The 7,848-nt window shown below is 42.3% G+C and overlaps 1 long non-coding RNA gene across 1 annotated transcript; it reads right to left on the reverse strand.

Moving 5' to 3' along the window:
• Window positions 1-358: 358 nt before the first annotated feature.
• On the reverse strand, window positions 359-5,892 carry LOC121581482. Its single transcript, XR_006003211.1, has 3 exons — window positions 5,247-5,892; window positions 2,457-2,565; window positions 359-2,239 (listed from the first exon to the last, which is right to left on the reverse strand). It is a non-coding gene; the product is annotated as an uncharacterized LOC121581482 (long non-coding RNA).
• Between the last annotated feature and the right edge of the window lie 1,956 nt (window positions 5,893-7,848).

A 7,848-nucleotide genomic window follows, 5' to 3' on the forward strand; every position in this document is an offset into this window, starting at 1 on the left:
ATTAGTTGCTGTGTAAACACACACAAAATACAGCCCAAGTCTTTATCTTTGCCTGGCCACTGCAGAGGAAATTCTGCCTTGCTAATCGAGAGGAATTGTCTATTGATTAAGGGGAGCTTACGTGTGGAGAGGACATTATTCTCCTGGAGGAGAGAGAAGGGCATTCAGAGTCAGACGATCAGAGGGGAATGGAATAATTGAAGAGTAAACATCGAAGTGTCCAGGGATCAGATTGAGCCATACACTCCAAAGGCATTGCAATTAAGATTGAATGAATATCCTCTAATTTGTTTGGTATTACAGAGATTTAAAAAAAGATGGACATGATTAACATGATAAAATCACATAAGCTGTCACATATTTCAAAAATGTTTGTTTATTGTTTGTCATATAGTTTTCGATCCATAAGATTTTACAGATTGTCTGTGTTTTCAACATGTCAGAAAAATAGATACAATCAATGAATCAATTAACAAAAATATCAGATCAATGACTCAATATGATGTTCAAAATGTCATAAACTGAATTAATAGATTGTCAAAAGCATGCCCATTTGTACTGTCAAACACATAGCCTTACTAGCAGTGCAGATTCACAAGTAGTGCTGCTAAAGGAACACTCCTTATAAAGATTTTTGTTTTTAAACAGTTAATTGCGTTAATTATCTGACTGTCAGCTACAGGGCTCCCCTAGTGGTACGATCCAATTATGACAGTACAAATAGATTCATTAGAGGCTAGAGCAGACATGCCTTATCTTTTCAGTCAAGCTTCAGATGATAGGAACATTAGATGCACAGCAGATTCAAGAGATGTCATTATAGGGACATTTTGAGAGGAACTTCAATTCTTCCATTTATTTAATTTGATATCATCTAATGCAACCAAACGTAAGCTCTCCGGCCAATTTGGTAAGAGTCGGTGAATGATTTGTCGAACGGCAAAACATTTAACAGCATGATTCACCAGACTGACTGTCACAATAACACTGTAATGCAGGCCTCATTGATTTCCACCAGTGTAAGCTAAGAGAGGCACGTTTCCCCACATCATTCAAATGTAATGACTCTTCTTGATGTGCAAATCGTTTTGGATGAGAATGTCCCTTTGTCGCTAACGCATTGGGGAATGAGTCGGGGAATGGTTTTACTGGGCTTGTAGAATTGATCTTCAGAGGGAGGGTCTGCATGGCGATAGGTTGTGGAATAATGTACCAGCACAGTTTCTCTGCGTATTGTTGATATTTACTCTGAGATCACAAACAACTACCTCTCTGTAATGGATTTACAGGGTTGTATTGATACACAGCACTGAGGTAGAATTCAGTTGTGCTCACATAGTTTCTCCTTCTCCCAATATATTCTATTTCACTCTCAATAAGGTATCCACAGGCAATATGGTCATCTTGACATCTCTGGGAAGTAGCCCTTAGGCCAGAAACTGTGTTCCCACAAAATCTATATGTATGCAAGCTAAATGTTGCGTATTTTTAGGACCAAAGCAAATCTCTATTACTGCACCAGGCAAGCCAGCAGAACAATACACAACTCCCTAAAGTGAAAATTAGCCTGTTTCACCCTGAAGCCGAAATGAATAAATTGTAGAAAATGTTAAGTACTCACACTGGTAGAGTCGACACAACAGAAGACACAACATTCAGTAGAATGGGTAATCAGATCATATTACAGTAATTACAATATTATGATATAGCCTACTACGAAAAAACATCACGGGAGAGGTAATTGTAAAAGTTTAATAAGCTTCTGTCTCTCTCTCTCTCTGTCTTTCTTTGCTGCTAGCGTCCATAGGGGCTGGGCAGAGCTGAAAGCCCAGTAAAGTAGTTAGGTTATGTTAATCTTTCTAGTTGCTTAATAAATGGTCCTGGATATGGAAACCAGGCAGTCATCCTGGCTCTACTTTGGCTCATGCAGCGGGACGTTAGCTCCTTTAGCTCCTCCAAGTCAGTGTCGAGAGGACTCTCCTCAACTACGCGTATTCTTAAGCAATAACAACGTGATCCGTATTATCCACCCAAGAATACCCGTCACCGAAGAGAGTCACAGAGAAGGAGGGGGAGGAAGAGAACAGAGGTCATTGGGGACAGCAGCAGGGGAACTCAGAGGTCCTCAATAGTGGTGTGAGCCTGAGTGATGTCATGTTCTCTATGAGCTGAGTGATTGATTGAAGATGGCATGCTGCCCGAGGATGGGGCAGGTGGGGCCTTCCATGTCAGATGTGTTCTGCAAACAGAAATGAAGACACTGTGCATTTGTGAACTGGTGCTGTGATGGGAGAGTTGTGTGTGGGTTTGTATGTGTGTATGTGTGTATGCATGTGCACGCACGTTTGCGTGTCTGTGTGTGTCCATGTGTGTGTCTGTGTGTGTGTGTGTGTGTGTGTGTGTGTGTGTAGAGAGGGGGAACTAGAAGGTTGGTGTCTCGTTAGTGGAGCTCCTACCTGCAGGCACCAATCAGACCTCTCCTTTCCTCCGAATTCCATTCATTCCATTGCACTCCACTGTGGGCTATCCGCTTATACTGATGCAAATCCAGGCATAATGAGTGCCCTGAAACAAAAATAAAATACTAGTTAGATAAACAAATACATGAATAATCAAATAAGTAAATAAACTGGATAAATGAGAGTGGCAAATGTTTTGAGGGTTTGCTATGGGAACCATGGCCTTTCAAGCCCACCTTTAACATCACGATTACCACCAGCTTCTTTAATAGTCAACTGTGGTCTAGCCCCACAACATTGCACACTCACCGACAGACACACACACGCACACACACATGCACACATGTACACACACTCACACATGCATGAACAAATGACACAAACACACACATATTGCACAAAAGACAGTCATAGAGGAAAAATCCATTAGCAGCGGGAGGCAAAATACAGATCGTTTGAAAAAAAGGGAGAAAAAAGCGAAGGACCTGCAATGAAGGCTGTCAGGAACAGGAACAATGACTGTTATTAGAGCTCTCATTTTCTGTTTCTGTCTGTGTGTGTGTGTATGTGTGTGTGTGTGTGTGTGTTTGTGTGTATGTGTGTTTGTGTGTATGTGTGTGTGTGTGTTTGTGTGTGTGTGTGTGTGTGTGTGTGTTTGTGTGTATGTGTGTGTGTTTGTGTGTGTGTGTGTGTTTGTGTGTGTGTGTGTGTGTGTGTGTGTGTGTGTGTGTGTGTGTGTGTGTGTGTGTGTGTGTGTGTGTGTGTGTGTGTGTGTGTGTGTGTGTGTGTGTGTGTGTGTGTGTGCATGTGTGTGAGTGTGTTTTACAATTTACCGTGTGAATGGAATTCACTCAGTCTATGTCTGCACCTATGATTTGACAGTGCACAGCATGTTTTTATGGATTTAATAAAAATGTTCTGTTTTTGACAAGGATCATTACTGTTGAGTGATTTTTTTTTCCTTGATCAAAGGGGATTCATTTCATGGTATTGTTATATGTTTGCCACATTGTATTGGAACATTTGAGTATGATCATGCACCTCTTGCCTCTGTTGAAAAAAGAGAGAAAGAGTTTGCAATTTTAACATTTATGATTGGATAAATAATAATATTATATTTAAGTATGTTCAAAAAATAATAATCCTTACCATTATGTGTAAAACTAAACCACAGGACATGGTTGTGAGAGAGTTAATTTAACTGACTAAAACACCATATTAACACTATTGCATATTAACTTACCTGTAATTTTGACCAGTTCATACACACACACAGAAAAATCACTCAAATAATTATTTAAAGTGGAAAGAAATCTGCAGCTTTAAAATAAAAGTAATTAATTAAGTAATTCGGTAATTGTACTGTATAAATAAAAATGTCTATTGATCAGACAAATCCATGAAAACCCTTCCCTATGTAAGACATTAGGTTCTTCTACCTACAACAAAACATCACTAAGAGCAGCAATAGCTAATCTTAAATTCAAACTCAAACACAGTCCTATGCTCCATTGAACTCAGAAGCACTGCAAATATAGAAGCCACCATCTACAGAGACAGCATTAAAAACCTGAGATAGCGACAGACGCCCCATCAAACTGTCCCACAGGTCATCTTATTCAAACAACCCAAAAGCGAACCTATAAGGGAACTCAGTGTGCTCTACCTACTCGGTCCTAACATTGATTCACAGAACATTGATTCACACTAAATAAGCTATATTACTAACACAGCCGCATACTGATCTCGGACTTGTCTTACTCCAGTGTAGTGTTCATACTAGGGTTGATGACTTCCAACCGCAGCACCTCTAGTGAGATAACACAGAGAAAGAGAGAGCAGAAAGAGGAGGAGCAGATTTCAGCATCACCTCTGCTCCGCTGCAGCCCCACTAGGAGAGGACAAAAGGCTATAACAACACGCCTAACACCCAAACCAATATTTAATTTCGGAATGTATTTAAAATTAGGTTAGGGTGAGGGGTAGGGTCAGGGTTAAAGGTTAGGGTCAGGGTTAACGGGTTAGGGTCAGACATAGAGAAGACAGAGAGAAGACAGAGATAAGGCGGAGCGCCCATACAACACAACAGACAACCTTGGTTACGATTCAGGGACTACTCTTTGATATATTTCTTGGGCATCATATTTTAGGTGTTAGTAAAAGAAGACTATTGATGCCCGGAAAGCTTAAATGTAACCCTCCTACAAGAGCCCAAAGACAGCTAGGGGGATACTAGAAAGAGAGAGATAAAAAGAAAGAGGTGCCACAAAAAGATGGAAAATGGAGGGATAATTATAGAGAGGGGAGAAAAAGAGGTAAAAGGAGAGCTGTCAATTCAGAGATTTCTGTCTTTTTCCAGATCTGTTTCACTTCACCTATCTGGTGTATGTGACGACAAAACATACAAAAATGAAACATTTAATCCTTCTCACACACACACACACACACACACACACGCACACACACACACACACAGACATGACAGAAGCTCCCTGACAGGTCGCTTCACCCGTCAAGCAGTGATTGCCATTTAATTGCAGAATGAAGAATTCCATGAATATGTTAATGGGGAACCACCATAGAAATCCATCAAACAGGACCCCGACAATGACAAGATTACACACATCGGCATTATGGACACATCATGCTTCACTCTGACAGAAAATATATATATATATATTTTTAAATCCCCTTAAAAGGATTTATCATAGAATTACGACAAAGGGAATACAAGGGAAAGTCGTGGGGGAATCTGGCTCAATCCCCCGTCCGCTGAAGTAGGCTTACCATTTAATTCCTGTTCCTTCTGAGAGAGAGATTCACTCCCACTGTGCACAAAGCCGAGGAGTCAGTCGTCTCGCCTGCGAGGAGAAGACTGGGATCGTTAAGGCTGCAGCTGCTGCCGACACCGCCGTGCTGTCCCGGTCAGTGCTTGATTCATGTGGGTTACTGTTCTAGTGAGAGCAGGGAGCACTGAGGAGATAGTGCTGCTACTGCCGTCGCCAGTACAGTGAAACAGCCGTTACCCCCATGTATACCTTCAGTCTCAGCCTCTGTGCTGGACGCCACAGCCCCAAAGTACCAAATACCCACAGAGTCTGTCAGTCAAACAGTCAGTAAGCCAACCAGCCAGCCAGCCAGCCAGCCTGCCGGTCCTTCCAGTCCTGGAGATGCAGTCTTCCAGGTGGTAGAGAATGCAGGCACAGCTCACTCATTGATAAAAAAAAACAAAAAAAGAAGAAGAAAACGAAGATAGGAAAGCCACTGATCGGAGCCCGTTGTTGTACTCGCCAAGGCAAACAAACTCACGGGCGGATGAAGAGGGACTGAGAGACTGAAGGAGAGACAGCGAGAGAGGAGGAGAGAGGGAGAGAGAGATCAGGAGAGCAAGAGAGAGAGAGCAATAAAACGTCCAACCACAGGGCTTCTAGGAGCAGAGGACTGTCATTTGTTCTGAGGAGAGAGAGGAAGGAGGAGGAGTGGAGAAGAGAGTACTTAGATTTGAGCAGCACCGCAGTGAGTGGTGAATCGGTGGCATTTAATGGTATATTAATTGAGGGAGATCTGACGTGTCCGCCTTGCAGTCTCGCATTGGTGACATCCCATCAGGGAGATCAAGGCGCTCTGGAGACCAGGGCTAATACACAACCCAGGGGCTAGCTGCAATACCAGGAGAGTGGCTACATGTCCGCAGCAGGCACGTACACAGATAGGCCTCTGGGGGTGCCTGAGCACCTGCCCGTTTGCCCTCCTATGAAAAAAGTGCCCTTTGAGATTGGTAGCATTTTTTTATTAATTATATTTTTATTTTGATCTCCTGTTCAGTAAATAATTGTCCATCAACAACTACCTTATTTCTTATTTTTAAATATTGGAAAATTCCCCCTCCCCCGCTCCTCTGCCCCCAAGCGAGCGCTGCACAAGCAGAAGCTACCACGCCTAGCGATAGTATGAGTAGTGGCACACTGGCTACTTTTTGAGTTGTATGTCGTCCCTCCTGGTCAGGGACAAGGAAGGGTTCAATTGGACTGTTTTTAGTAGGCCTACAATGCAGATGTTAGCAGCAGAACAAACTCCAATCACAAGTAAAGACTAGTTACATTGTTACAACAGCATAGCTAACAGTTACATCATTTACATTCTCTTTGATCAGCTCATAGCACTCCCCAATTTCCCCCTTTCTGTAAGCAGTATGCTAGGTAACTTGGGAGGTTCACTTTTAGCACCTGCCCCTCCAAAGGTCTGTGCACAGCCCTGGTCCACAGTATTGGTGGACTGAAGGCAAGTAGATCGATGTGATATCTCATTCAACAGCAACTGAGAGTAACCCATCTTTGAAGTGATGCAGAGTGTATGACGTTGAATACTCTGAGCTTGATATTGTGTGAAACTCAAGGTCCGCGGACTGGATCCGAGCCCATTCAATCCGTCCCGCGGGTGGTTTGAGTAAAAACAAAAAAACTAAATGTCCGTGAATAAAACTATCTCAGTCGACATTTAAATGACTAAAACCAAATGGAAACTGTCCAGAAATTATAATGAAACTATATTTATGCTCTCTTCACTATGCCCAGCTTGCTAACAGTAATTTAAAACGAAAGCTAGACAGTCAGGGAGCATCGGATATTTCAAAAGCGATGGATGGAGAACTATTGTTTTGCTAATTTTGTTAAATGTGTCCCTTCGGTACCTCGGTGAAGACCGAATGCGGCCCGCGGGGAAGATGAGTTTGACACCCCTGATATACCGAGACTTGTGAGAGCAGGGAAACGTGTGGCAAGGCGGCATTTGCCACAGCACCTTTTATTTAGTTTAATAAAATATATTGACATAAAGCGTTAAAAATAGGTGCAAAGTCCTGTTTTTTAGACTGATTTGTCTCATGATTTGTCAACTCACGGACACTTTCTCTGTCCTTCACATCGGAGTGCTGCTGCAGGCTCTTTGCATGTCAAACTAGGGATTTCATTAATAATTGAGATAATTGAGACAGTAATTCTACTCATAGATTAAGCATGTATGAACTATACATTCACACATCCAGCCCAAAACGGGAGGTTTAAAAAATACTTAGTAGTCACCAAAGTTCTGGAGCATGTCTTTAATGTTTTATTAGGCCTACAGTTGCATAGGGCAGGACTACACGATGCAACCCTGCATAAAGCAAGCTCAGCCCTCTGAGCTTTATTGTCCAATCATGTTGATTTCTCTGTGTCTGTCAGAGGAGGCTTGTGGGAGGAGCTATAGGAGGACGGGCTAATTTTAATGGCTGGAATGGAATCAATGGAATTTAGTCAAACAAATTGTTTCCATACGTTTGATGTATTTGGTGTTTCCATTGATTCCATTCCAGCCATTACGATGAGCCCATCCTCCTATAGCTCCTCCC

This window comes from Coregonus clupeaformis, chromosome 14 (assembly GCF_020615455.1).
Source record: "Coregonus clupeaformis isolate EN_2021a chromosome 14, ASM2061545v1, whole genome shotgun sequence".
In the NCBI taxonomy this organism is placed as follows: Eukaryota; Metazoa; Chordata; class Actinopteri; order Salmoniformes; family Salmonidae; genus Coregonus; species Coregonus clupeaformis.